Source organism: Hemiscyllium ocellatum, chromosome 45, assembly GCF_020745735.1.
Source record: "Hemiscyllium ocellatum isolate sHemOce1 chromosome 45, sHemOce1.pat.X.cur, whole genome shotgun sequence".
In the NCBI taxonomy this organism is placed as follows: domain Eukaryota; kingdom Metazoa; phylum Chordata; class Chondrichthyes; order Orectolobiformes; family Hemiscylliidae; genus Hemiscyllium; species Hemiscyllium ocellatum.
Genome location: NC_083445.1, coordinates 27932725 through 27946591, shown reverse-complemented (window position 1 = coordinate 27946591; position 13867 = coordinate 27932725).

Genomic DNA, 13867 nt, shown 5'->3' with positions numbered 1-13867 from the left:
CTGAGTTAGAGAAAGAGGTTGGACAAGCTAAGACCTTTTCCTTTAGAAATGAGACTGAGGGGGATCTTACAGAAGTGTATAAGATCATGAGAGGCATGAGTAGAGTGAATACACTTAGTCCTTTCCCCAGGGTTGTGGAATCAAGAACAAGAGGGCATCAGTTTAAGTTTATAGAGGAAATAATAAAAGGGAAACTGACAGGCAGTGTTTTTACACAGAGGGTGGTATGCATATGGCATGAGCTGCCAGCGGACATTGTTGAGGTGGGTGCATTAGAATTAGACTCCCTACAGTATAGAAACTGGCCATTTGGCCCACCAAGTCCACACCGACCTTCCAAAGAGTAACCCACCCAGATTCATTCCCCTACTCTATATTTCCCCGATTAATGTACCTAACCTACACATCTCTGACCACTATCAGAAATTTAGAGTCATAGAGATGTACAGGAAGGAAACAGACTCTTCAGTTCAATTTGTCCTTGCTGACTAGATATTCTAACCCAATCAAGTTTCCTAGCACTTGGCCCTCCAAACCGTTCCTATTCATATACCCATCCAGATGCCTTTTAAATGTTGTAATTGTACCAGCCTCCATCACTTCCTCTGGCAGCTCATTCCAACACGCGTCACTTCACTGGCCACAGGTGAAGTGCCAGATGACAGGAAAAGAATTAATGTAATTCCTTTGTTCAAAAAGTTCCTCAGGGGTAGCCCAGGTAATTATAAACTAGTTAGTCGCTTGAGAATGGTAGGGAAATTATTGGAAACAATTCTGAACAACAGGATTAATTGGAAAGGCAGGGTTGATCAGGGATAGTTAGTGTGGATTTGTTGGAGAGAGATCTTGTCTGACTGGTTTAGTTGAGGTTTTTGACAAGGTGGCTTATTATGTTGCTGAAAATCGTGCAGATGATGTCATGGACTTCAGTGAGGCCTTTTCCAATGTCCCATATGGAAGGGTGGTCCAAGAAGGAAGAGCCCAAGAAGTACAAGGCAAATTGGCAAACTTGAGCCAAAATTGGCTTGCATTGTAGCGGCAAAGAATCATGATGGAGGGATAATTTTGTGATTGCAAACCTGTGACGAGTGGCATACCACAGACATTGATGCTGAGATCCTTGCTATTTGTCATGTTCATGAATGACTTAGATACAATAATAGAAGGTATAATTAGTGAGTTTGCTGATGAATGAAAATTGTGGATAGTGAGGGGGATGATCTCAGGCTACAGTCTGATATTGATCAACTGGTAAATTGGGGAGAGCAATGGCAAATGGAATTTGATCTTGTCAGGTGTGTCCTCTTGCATTTTGGGAAGTCTAATCAAGGAAAGTTATGAATGGTGAGTCCCCAGGGAATACTAAGAAACAAAGAGACCTTGGTGTACAAGTCCAGAGATCCCTGAAGGTGTCAGCACAGGTAGACAGGTAGTGAAAATGACATACGGGATGCTTGCCTTCATTATCTGGGGTATAGAATGTAGGAGCAAGGAAATCTTTTAACAATTTTATAAAACATTGTTTCGGCCACAGATGGAATACTGTGTGCAGTTCTGGTCATCACACTATTGGAATGACGCCACTGCACTAGACTCGGTGCAGAAGAGATTTACCAGGATGTTGCCTGGGATGGAAAATCCCAGTTATGAGGCTAGTTACAAAATTGTGAGGAGCATGGACTGGGGAATCTTTGCCTATGCAGACTTGATTAAGATCAGAGGGTATAAGTTTAAGGTGAGAACTAAGCCATTTAGAGGGATTGTGAGAATTGATTTTATTTTACCTAGAGTGTGGTAGAAATTTGGAACATGCTGCCCGCGGGAGTGATGAAGGCAGGTATGCTAGCAACATCCAAGAAATATCTAGATGAGCACTTCAAAGGACCAGACCATAGTAGGCTATGGACCAAGTGCAGGTAAAATGGAACAAGTGTAGTTTTAAGCTTCTTGGTCAGCAAAGAAATGGTAGGCCAAACATCCTTTTATGACCATATGAATCCTTCAGCAAGCACCTCCCAACTCTCCAAAGACTGCCTACAAAGTTCAAGTCAGGAATGTGATGGAATACTCCCCACTTGTCTGGATGAATGCAGTTCCAACAGTGCTCAAGAAGCTTGACACCATCCAAGATAAAGTAGCCTTTCTTGTTGCTGATTGACATCACGTCATCACTTTCAGCAGGCAACTGTCAACATTGACAAGATTTTCTGCAGAAACTCATCACACTCTATCAACATTCCAAACCTGTGAAATTTTCAGGCTAACACTGGCAGATTTCTCTCCAAGAATCACACCATCCTGAATTGGAGCAATATTGATGGTCCTTCACTCACGCTTGGTTAAAATCCCTCAACTACTCCCCTTCGACTGCTGCCATTCTCGAAGGTGGCTCACAACCAGCAATTAGGGATGATCAACAATTACTACCCACATCGCTTGAATGAATAGAAATTGAATAAGAAGAAAGAAGTATTTAATCGTTCATAGAAACAGACTTGTACTCATCACTGCTGTTTCATAGAGAGCGGGGCTAGTTTAAACTAAATGTGTTGAGTTTTCAGATAGAAGATTGTCAAGTAGAGAGTTTGCCATTAACATTACTAACAACCTGCTTTATTCCATTACAGCAAAAACTCTTATTTACTTGGCAGGCATTTATAACAACGTGGTTTCAAAGGAAAAATCGCTGGATTGGACTCACTGATTCTATCTCTGAAGGTGATTGGCGTTGGGTGGATGGAATGGATTATACTTCCTCTGTAAAGTGAGCTCACTTTCTGATTGTATATTTTTGACAATATTTGGGACATTAGACACAAAACAGAAAGTTGAATGTGTTTTGAAGTTTAGCTTCAGCTATTTCGTTAAGCTGGAAAATTAGAGATAAATGGAGTGAAGCCAGGCAGGACAGAAGCCGTCTAAGGGGCACTATGAGATCCCTTTAAGTTGCAAAATGACATCTCTGGTGTATGTGCACTCACTTGCCGAGAGTGCTGACTGCCGTGTTGATAAGAGAGTTTGTGTACACGCACATCAGTGTACACCAGTTTTGTTTCGAGCAGACAGGCCATGATGTAGCTCATCCAGAGCTCCAGCCTCCATCCTCTGAAACTCCCACATCTGAGCACACCTTCAGTGGCATGCAGCACCTCCCTGCAGTATTCATTAAGACGATCAACAACTAATTACAGGTCAGTTGTTGGAATATTTATTCAGCACATTGCTACCAGTCTATGCATTTTCCAGTGCATTTCAGGGATTTTAAAATGTTTTACTAGAGTATAAAGTGATCTGGCTGATTTTATTTTGGTGAGTGAAGGATTATTCATAAACTAGTGCTGCCCTTGTAGTGTCTATTCCTCACACGATCGCGACAGTGAGGAGAGGCTAGGCAGAGCATGACAAGCTGCTAGAAGAGGAAGGGAAGAGTAAAAGTAGCTATTTTCAACAGGCACCATAATGGCAGAGCCTATTGGGGAACACACTTGATAGAGAACAGCTTTTTCCCGAGCTTTGCTGGAGTTGCATTATGTCAGGACTTATAGCAGAAGCAGTTATGCAAAGATTAGAATGAACAGCCCTCCCCATGATCCAGCTTAAGCTATGGGTCCGGTATGTAGGTGATATCTTTGTCATCATGAAACTTGACAAACTGGATGAAACACACCAATACATCAACAATATCCTTACGGATATAAAATTACATCAACAATATCCTTACGGATACAAAATTCACCAAAGAGGAATAGAACAATAGCTGAGAAAAACACCTAGAACATAGAAAAGTACAGCACAAAACAGGCCCTTTGGCCCATGATGTTGTGCCAAGGATTATTCCTAACCTAAAATAAAATAACCTAACCTACGCCCCCTCAATTCACTGCTGTCCATGTGAATGTCCAGCAGTCGCTTAAATGTCCCTAATGACTCGCTTCCACCACCATTGCTAGAAACACATTCCATGCATTCACAACTCTACATAAAGAACCCACCTCTGACATCTTCTCTATATCTTCCTCCAAATATCTTAAAACTATGACCCCCTTGTGCCAGTCAATCCTGCCCTGGGGAAAAGTCTCTGGCTATTGACTGTATCCATGCCTGTCATTACCTTGTTTACTCAATCAGGTCACCTCTCTTCCTCCTTCTCTCTAGAGAGAAAAATCCAAGCTTAGTCAACCTCTCTTCATAAGACAAGCCGTCCAGTCCAAGTAGCATCCTGGTAAATCTTCTTTGCACCCTTTCCAAAGCTTTCTTATCTCTCTTATAATAGGGCGACCAGAACTGGACACAATATTCCAAGGGTGGTCTCACCAGGGAGTTGTGAGCTGCAGCAAAGCCTCATGGCTCTTAAGCTCAAACACCTGTTAATGAAAGCCAAAACACCATATGCTTTCTTAACAACCCTATCCATTTGGGTGGCAACTTTGAGGGATCTATGCACTTGGACATCAAAATCCTTCTGTTCCTCCACACTACCAAGAATCCTGTCTTTATCCTATATTCAGCATTCAAGTTTCAACCTTCCAAAATGTATCTCGTCACATTTATCCAGATTAAGCTCCATCTGCCAATTCTCCACCCAGCTCTGCATCCTGTCTATGTTGTGCTGCAGACTGCAATAGCCCTTGATATTATCAAATGCACCTCCAACCTTGTGTCATCAGCAAATTTACTAACCCACCCCTCAACCTCTTCGTCCAAGTCATTTATAAAAACCACAAAGGGCAGAGGCCTAAGAACAGAGCCTTGCAGGATACCACTCACCACTGACCTCCAGCTGTATACTTTCCATCTATAACCACTCTCTGCCTTCTGTCAGCCAGCGAATTTTGAATCCAGAGAGTCAAATCTCCCTGTATCCCATACCTCTTGACTTTATGAATGGGGAACCTTATCAAATGCCTTGCTGAAGTCCATATACACCACATCCACTGCTCGACCTTGGTCGACCTGTCTCGTAATCTCCTCAAAGAACTCAATAAGATTTGTGAGGTATGACCTGCCCCTCACAAAGCCAGGCTGACTGCCTTTAATCATGCTGTGCTTTTCCAAATAGTCATAAATCCTATTCCTCAGAATTCTTTCCAAAATCTTGCTGACCTCAGACGTCAGACTGTCTGGTCTTTAATTACCAGGGATTTCCATTCCCCTTCCTGAAAAGAGGAACATTTGCCTCCTTCCAATCCTCCAGTACGGGTCCCGTGGAGAGTGAGGAAGCAAAGATCTTCACCAGCTGCTTAGCAACCTCCTTTCTCACTTCCTGGAGCAACCTAGAATAAATCTGGTCTGGCCCTGGGGACTTATCAATCTTAATATTCGCTAAAATTTCCAGCACATCAACTTCATCAGTCTTGATCTGTACAAGCCTGTTTCCCAGCACCTCAAAGTTCTCATTCACAACAAGGTCCCTATATAATCTATTCAGGAATAGCAATTACCCGATAAGTGGAGTCCACCAATTCCTTTTGGACATTTTAATAGAACTAAATGCCAACGAGAACTGCAAACTAGTGTCTATAGGAAAGCCACACACGCTGACCAGTTACTCAACTCCAGAAGCAACCATCCCAACACCCACAAAAAGAGCTCATCAGGACACCAATCAAACAAGCCACAACTCACTGCAGCACCATGGTCTACGAGAAGCCGAGGGAAAATACCTATACAATGTATTCAGGAACGACAGTTACCCGATTGACGCAGTCTGCCAATTCCTTCTTGGATGTCTTGGTGGAACTAAGCACCGATGGAGAACTACAGACCAGCGTCTTCAGGAAAGCCACACACGCTGACCAGATACTCAACTCCAGAAACACCATCCCAACACCCAGGTTTATAAAATCATGAGGGGCATGGAAAGGATAAATAGAAAAAGTCTTTTTCCTGGGGTGGGGGAATCCAGAACTAGAGGGCATAGGTTTAGGATGAGAGGGGAAAGATTTAAAAGAGACTGAAGAGGCAACTTTTTCACACAGAGGGTGGTACATTATGGAATGAGCTGCCAGAGGAAGTAGTGGAGGCCCAGAGCCATGAATGCCTTGGCACTGCAAGTGCACATCGTCAACGTTACAAATGCTTCTGCCTCGATCACCCTTAGAGGCAGTGAGTTCCAGATTACCACCACCCACTTGGTCAAAGGTTTTTCCTCGCATCTCTTCTCAACCTTCCACCCCTTCCCTTAAATGTGCACTCCTAGTCATTGTTCCCTCCATCCAGTGGAAATGTTTCTTCTTGTCTACCCAATCTATGTCACACATAATTTTATACGTCTCTATCGTGTCCCCTGTCAATCTCCTCTGCTCTAAGAAAATCAACCCTTGTCTGTCCAATCTGTTTTCAAAATTGAAACTCTCTAGCCCAGGCAACATCCTGTAAATCTCCTCTCAGCTGCTATCACATCCCCCCCCCCCCCCCACACACACACACAATGTAGATTCCTGAACTGTACACAATGCAGTAGCTGTGGCCTAACCAATGTTTTATACAGTTCAGAGTTGACACAGTCCAGAATGTTTGGATGAAAATGGCAGCTTCAAGGGAGCTGCAACCTTTAACTTTGTCGGAGAATGCAAGTCGGACCCATCGTGTAACTGCAGCATCGACTTAAAAGACACATTGAGTTGGACAGAAGGGAGTGAGAAGGAACATTCAAAGAGTACAGGAGCACGCAGGGCTGGTGTAGCTCGACAGCAGGCTTCACGATCAAGCAGTTAGTAAAACATACAGACAGGCAATTTAATCTAGAGAAGTGAGAAAGAGAAAAATCAGGAAATATGAACCTCTTAGATGTACAGTGGGTATGGGAAAGTCACATAGAGTGACAGAGCTAATCAGTTTGTGACCATGTCAGTTATTCTCCCTCCATCGATCCATTGGCCCTGAGGATTGAAACATTATCTGGCTCACTGACAGAGACTGTCTCTCACAGAAAGTCACGCTTTGTTCAGCAGGAAGAAATAATTATCAAACTGAAACCCAAAATAGGAACCAAAAAATATCAAATTCCTCAAAATTGGGCATGTCCTTCCCATCTGGCAAATTTCCTTTGTGAGGAAGAAAGATTATCAAAGAATCATGGATTTGTTAGAGTGCAGCATGAGGCCATTTAGCCTTTTGTGTCTGTACCAACTCTGCAGTGAGTTTATCTGCACTTATTTGTTGTAGAATCAAAGTCTGACCTGTATCTATTGATGAAACATTTCTGCAAATAGTAAATATTCTCTAAAATCCTTAGTCATTCTTTCTGCACAGATTAAACCTATAATCAGTGCAATCACAAAAATCCATTGAATGAATGATATTCATATGATCTACCCTGGAACAGAAACTTAATAATACAACATTTTCACATAAAACGGAGTACATCCTGGCTGAATGATAAAGTCTTCCTCTTCCTTCACCGATGACACGGTGACACAGGGCGGCACGGTGGCACAGTGGTTAGCACTGCTGCCTCACAGCGCCTGAGACCCGGGTTCAATTCCCGACTCAGGTGACTGACTGTGTGGAGTTTGCACGTTCTCCCCGTGTCTGCGTGGGTTTCCTCCGGGTGCTCCGGTTTCCTCTCACAGTCCAAAGATGTGTGGGTCAGGTGAATTGGCCATGCTAAATTGCCCGTAGTGTTAGGTAAGGGGTAAATGTAGGGGTATGGGTGGGTTGCGCTTCGGCGGGTCAGTGTGGACTTGTTGGGCCGAAGGGCCTGTTTCCACACTGTAAGTCTAATCTAATCTAAACTAGAATAGACACATCATTGGTACAGTCCATGTTGCTTCAGAAAATGAACAGTTGAGCTGCTCCCATTGTTGAGATCCTCTGAGATAATGTGCTCGGTTTGGAGTCTGTGTGGGCTCTTCCCTACAGGGGACACGCTGCCCATGAGGAGACAAGGAAGCAAGTGGGCTACTGACTGAGGAGAGGCACAGACAATGGCAAGGCAATGGATGAGGTGCAGTGCTTTGAGTGGCGTCCAAATCCCAAATCTCCTTTCCCTGTTATCATCCACATCACCCAGGCTCATTTCAATTCTACATTATTAAGGTATTCAATTTATGCACAACTTTAAATTACATTTGTCAATTGTCATTTGAGTATTCACACAACAATAACCCAAATGCTATCACAACACAGTTTAAAATGACACAACACTTACAGAGTATCACTGCAGTGAGAAGCATCCCCATGGACAGCAGGATGGAGAGGCTCAGGAGAATGTGGCTGACTAGAGATGAGCATTATCCTTGGCCAGGCTCTGTTGATTGAACACCATAAAGTGTAAGAGAAGGTCATCATTGAAAGGATTAGAGAAACTCACCTTGTGAACACGACAGCAAATCCCTTTTCATTTGATGCTGGAGAAGAGGGAGAAAAAACTGAATGTTATAGTCGATGCTGGAATTTTTACAACATTTTAAAATCTAGTGGACATGCCATGTTCAGCTCACAGACATTCATTAAAAGCAGCTTAAATATTTAAAATTTCACAAGAATTAACATGACAACATGTATAGGTAGTTATAAAGAACAGATACAAAATACCAGTTGTGATGTAATCTACATTGTACAAGAAATAAAAACCATTTCTCAATCACAGACTTGCCTCCTTCTCAACCCTTCAATGTTTCGTTATTCCCTCCTCAATATCTTTACATCAAAATCTTCCTCATGATTTTCAGTGTGAGCCAATAACACCGTCTGTTAAAGGGAGGGTCACATTATTTTTCATTGATTTATTTCATTGTTAACAACACAAACAGTTAAAGGGATAGACACAGAAGAATGTCTGCCCCATTACGCTATTTCACTGTTCACACTAAAATCCATCAAATCAGAAGTGGGATTTTGTGACAACACTTTTTCTCAAACAAAGAGAAATGTTTCCATTGTTGGTCATTGATCTGAAGGTTAATTATTTCTGGTTAATTAACAAATACTGAGTAATCTCTACAATAATCACTGATGTTTACCTGATTTGAGGTTTTCCTGTTTCGTGCCTTGCTTCAGTTGATCATGATGCAAGGTTTCCAGATTGTTATAAATGTTCAGCTCCGTGTTCTCACTCAGGAGACCGTCCTGTTTTTAGAGGCAACCAGGGAAAGATAACATTTTATTCCTCAGTTTCTCTTCCGGAATCTCTGTTCAAAAAGTCATCACGATAATTACAGACTTCTGCTTTGCAACAAAGGCATGGACTTGTATCCAGCTCCTTAGCAATGATAACACAAACACATTTGTTTCTGCATTTTATGAAGATATCGTTGTTCTGTGATTGATTGCTGAAAATGCTACTGGATGTTGTTTCTCTCTGTCTATGTTTTTACAAAATTCTGTATTTGATTCTTCAGGTCTTCCTGTTCTATAACAATCTGATAGTGTTTGGGTTCAGTGAATCAAATGTAATATTTCCCAGTCTGCTGCCTACACAAGGCTATGTGAGAAGTGGAATGGTGAAGAGAAATTAGGACACATCAAGCTAATTTAGTTGAGTGAGTTAAAAATGTGCGACCGTTGTAGGATAATGGGGAAAGAGTGAAGTCCACTTCAGTTAAAAAGACCAGAATGGCAGGCTATTATTTAAATGGTGATAGATTGAGAAAGTTTGTTGAACTAAGGAACCTGGGTATTATTGTACACTGCTGAAAATGTGTTGCAGGAAAAGCGCAGCAGGTCAGGCAGCATCCAAGGAGCAGGAGAATCGACATTTCGGGTATGAGCCCTTCTTCAGGAATGAGGAGAGGGTGCCAAGCAGGCTAAGATAAAAGGTAGGGAGGCGGGACTTGGGGGAGGGGCATTGGAAATGCGATGGGTGGAAGGAGGTCAAGGTGAGGGAGATAGGCCGGAGTGGGAGTGGGGCGCGGAGAGGTCAGGAAGCACACTCTCCTCATTCCTGAAGAAGGGATCATGCCCGAAACGTCGATTCCCCTGCTCCTTGGATGCTGCCTGACCTGCTGCGTTTTTCCAGCAGCACATTTTCAGCTCTGATCTCCAGCATCTGCAGTCCTCACTTTCTCCTATCATTGTACACTGGTCACTGAAAGTAAATATTGGTGTTACAAGCTGTCAGGAAGGCAAACACTATGTTGGCCTTCATCACAACAGGGTTTGAGTTCAGGAGCAAGAGTCTTACTCCAACTGTACAGCGTCTTTGTCTACTGTGCGCAATTTTGGTTTTCTCACCTAAGAAAAGATACACTTGCTAAAGAGGGACTGCAGATTCATTGGGATGGTGTGTTAGACATGTGAATGGAAATTGGGTCAACTTGGCCTGTATTTTCTGGAGTTTAGAAACATCACTGAATCCTCACTATCAATGTCCCAGTGCAATATATTGTGTGCATAGTAATATCTACAAGATTCCAGTCAGGAGTAGATGGAATACTCTCCACTTGCCTGGTGGGGATAGCTCTAACAACAGTCAAGAAGCTCAACACCTTCTAGGATAAAGCGACTTATTTGATTGGCACCACATCCACAAACATCCACTTCCCCCACACCACTCAGTAGCAGCAGTATATACAAGATGTACAGAAATGTTCCATCCATTTTGTTATAATAACAATCTGCTTTCAGGGACATTTCTTAAGAGTTTAAATGTTGGCTACAACACTGGGGAGAACTCTGCAACTCTCCTGCCAATGAGCTGTCACGTATGAGAGCAGAAGAGGCTCTGGGTAATGGCTTATCCAAAAGATGGTACCTCTTTCAGAACAGCACTCCCTCAGTGATGCAGAGTCTCGTTCCGCCTGGTTTTGTGATCATATGCTGGGACAGTGATAGAACATTGAACAGAACAGGTCCTTCGGCCCACAATGTCGTGTCGAAAATGTTGCCAAATTAAATTAACCTCCTCTGCCTGCCCTTGGTCCATATTCTTTCATGGAGAAAATGAGGTCTGCAGATGCTAGAGATCAGAGCTGAAAAATGTGTTGCTGGAAAAGCGCAGCAGGTCAGGCAGCATGCAAGGAACAGGAAATTCGACGTTTCGGGCATAAGCCCTTCATCATCCTGATTATGCCCGAAATGTCGAATTTCCTGTTCCTTGGATGCTGCCTGACCTGCTGCGCTTTTCCAGCAACACATTTTCATCCATATTCTTTCATTGTATATATTCATGTGCTAAGCTAAAAGTCCCTTAAACACCCCTATTGTATCTGCCTCCACCATCATGCCTGGCAGGGTGTTGCACTCTCCTACCACTCTCTGTGTAAAAAAACTTGTGCCCCATATGTCCTTTGAACTTAGCTCCTCTCACCTTAAATACATGCCACGTCGTTAGTATTAGGCATTTCAACTCTGGAAAAAAATAGTCTGTCAGCCCTATCCATGCATCCCATAATTTTATCAACTATTATCAAGTTTGCCCTCAGCCTCCTGCGCTCAAGAAAAAACAAGTCTAGTTTTTCAAGTCTCTCCTTCTAGCTATACCAGGCAGCATCCCGGTAAACCTTTTTTGCACTCTCTCCAAGGCCTCCACAACCTTCATGTGACAGCCAGAATGGAACACAATACTCTGAGGTGTGGTCTAACCAAACTCTTACAAAGCTACAGCATAACATCCTGACTTCTGTACTCAATTCCCTGCCCAATAAAAGCAAATACGCCACAAGCCTTCTTTACAGCCCAATCTGCTTGGTTGGCTGCTTTCAGGGAGCTATGGACTTGAACCCCAAGACCCCAAGAACCCCAAGCTCCTCACACTTAGCTGGATTAAACCGCATCTGCCATTTCCCCGCCCATATCTGCAACTAATCTAAATCCCACTGTATCCTTTGACAACCATTGACACTATCCACAAATCCACTGATTTACAAATTTACATTATCTCTATTTCCCTTCTTGAACAACATTACCACCTCCTCCTTCCTTGGGATCTCTCTGGTGGTTAGTGAGAAAACACAGATCTCGGTCAAGGCCCCAGCAATCTCCTCTCTTGCCTCTCTCAATAACCTGGGGTAGATCCCTTCAGGCTCTGGGGATAACTCCATCTTAATGCTCTTCAAGAGATCCAACACCACTTCTTTCTTGATTTCAAATGCCCTAACATTTAGCATGCTGCACACAAATCTCACTGTCCCCCATATCCTTCTCCTGGGTGAATGCCATCTCACAGTACTCATTTAAGTTGGTGCTCTCTGCGTCCAAACACAAGTTCCTTCCTTTATCTTTGAGTGGTCTTACCTTCTCCCTAGTTATCCTCTCATTTTTAATGTATGTATAGCATGCCTTAAGATTCTCTTTAACCCTACGTGCCAAGGTCATTTCCTGGCCCCTTCTTGCTTATCTAATTCCCTGCTTGAGTTCTTTCCAGCTTCCATAGAGTCATAGTCATAGAGATGTACTGCATGGAAACAGACCCTTCGATCTTCATATCCCTCATGGGCCCTGCCCAAGTTTAGCTTCCTAACCCTTCCATATGCTTCTTTTTCCCTTTTGACTGAATTCCCAACTTCCCTTGTTTATCCAAGGGTCCTAAACTTTGCTATCCTTGTTTTTCCTCCTTGCCAGAACATGCCAGTCCTACACTTTGATCGGTCAGTCTATAAACAACTTCTTCATGTCAAATGTGGATCTGCCCAATACCAGCGACTCCCAATTAACACCCCCAAGCTTTTGCCTAGTACTGAAGTAATTTTCCATCCCTCAACTTAGTACCTTCCTACATGAACCATGAAACTATTGCTCTGACTTTAACCTGGCTGGATAGTAAGGAAAGCGCAAACCTACTCGCCCAAGATATTCAAAGAGCCATTCTCTCCCCTCAAACTCAGCAAAAAGTCATACTTGTGACCTCTGTGCTTGACTGAAATCTGAAACTTGAGTAGGGAAAGAGGAATGAAGGTAACAATCCAGATAGTCCTTTCTTACACAGCAATGTATGAAAAACTGAATCAAATGTCATCCAGGAAACCTCATGCCCAATTCCTCATGGTGCCATGTTACGGTTCACATGTCTGGATGTGGTGAAGTGCTCCTACACAGTGCTAGCCCAGAGGGTGCAATGTGATTCGGTGAACATCACTGACCATCTGCAGGCACTCTTGACTAGATGTCTGGATCTAGGCAGCCCCTCAGCCCATGTGGCTGGCTGGGTTGGCTGCCCAGTAGAAGCTTGGACACTGGGTCAAGGTGGGGTAGGGTTAGGATGGGGTGGGGGTGGGGAGGGGTGTTGTTGGCTGAGGACATCATTCTTAGGCAGGATCCCAAAGACATTTAATATAGCTGCTGGCCTCTGATGGACTGAAAGCTCTCGGTGGGTAGGACATCCGGCCTCAGCTCCTTGATCCTCAGGGGAGAAGCCCCTCGTGGCCAATTATGTCAGAAAGTGGCATTTAAAAATATGCCCCCTAGTTTTGAACTCTCCCACCTTAGGGAAAATCTCCTTGCCATTCACCTTATCTATATCTCTCATGATTGTACGAATCTCAATAAGGTCACCCCGACAACCTTCGACATTCCAGTGAAGGAATCCCAGCCTTTCCAGTCTATTTTTATACCTCAAACCTTCCAATCCCGGCAACATCCTTTTCTGAGCCCTCTCCAGTTTAATAACATGCTCCTATAACAGTGCAAAAAGAACGACACAGTAGAGTGCAGGGATGTGGAAGGAGCAATTTCAATGCAAACTCATAATCCTTCAGCATCCCATTTGTAGCCTCATCATCACAGGTGATCCCTCGCAGACAAGGAAGACTCCCTTCCCTCTCACGGCGAGTGTGTTTTCAGTTTGTTAACCAACACTTTATGTGACACTCCATTAAAAACTTGAAATATTCCTGTCAGGATGAACAATAAAGACGGCATGATTCAGGAACCTTAGATGACAAGAAATGTTGTATGTTAATTAAAAAGAAAGAAGTATGTCTAAGGT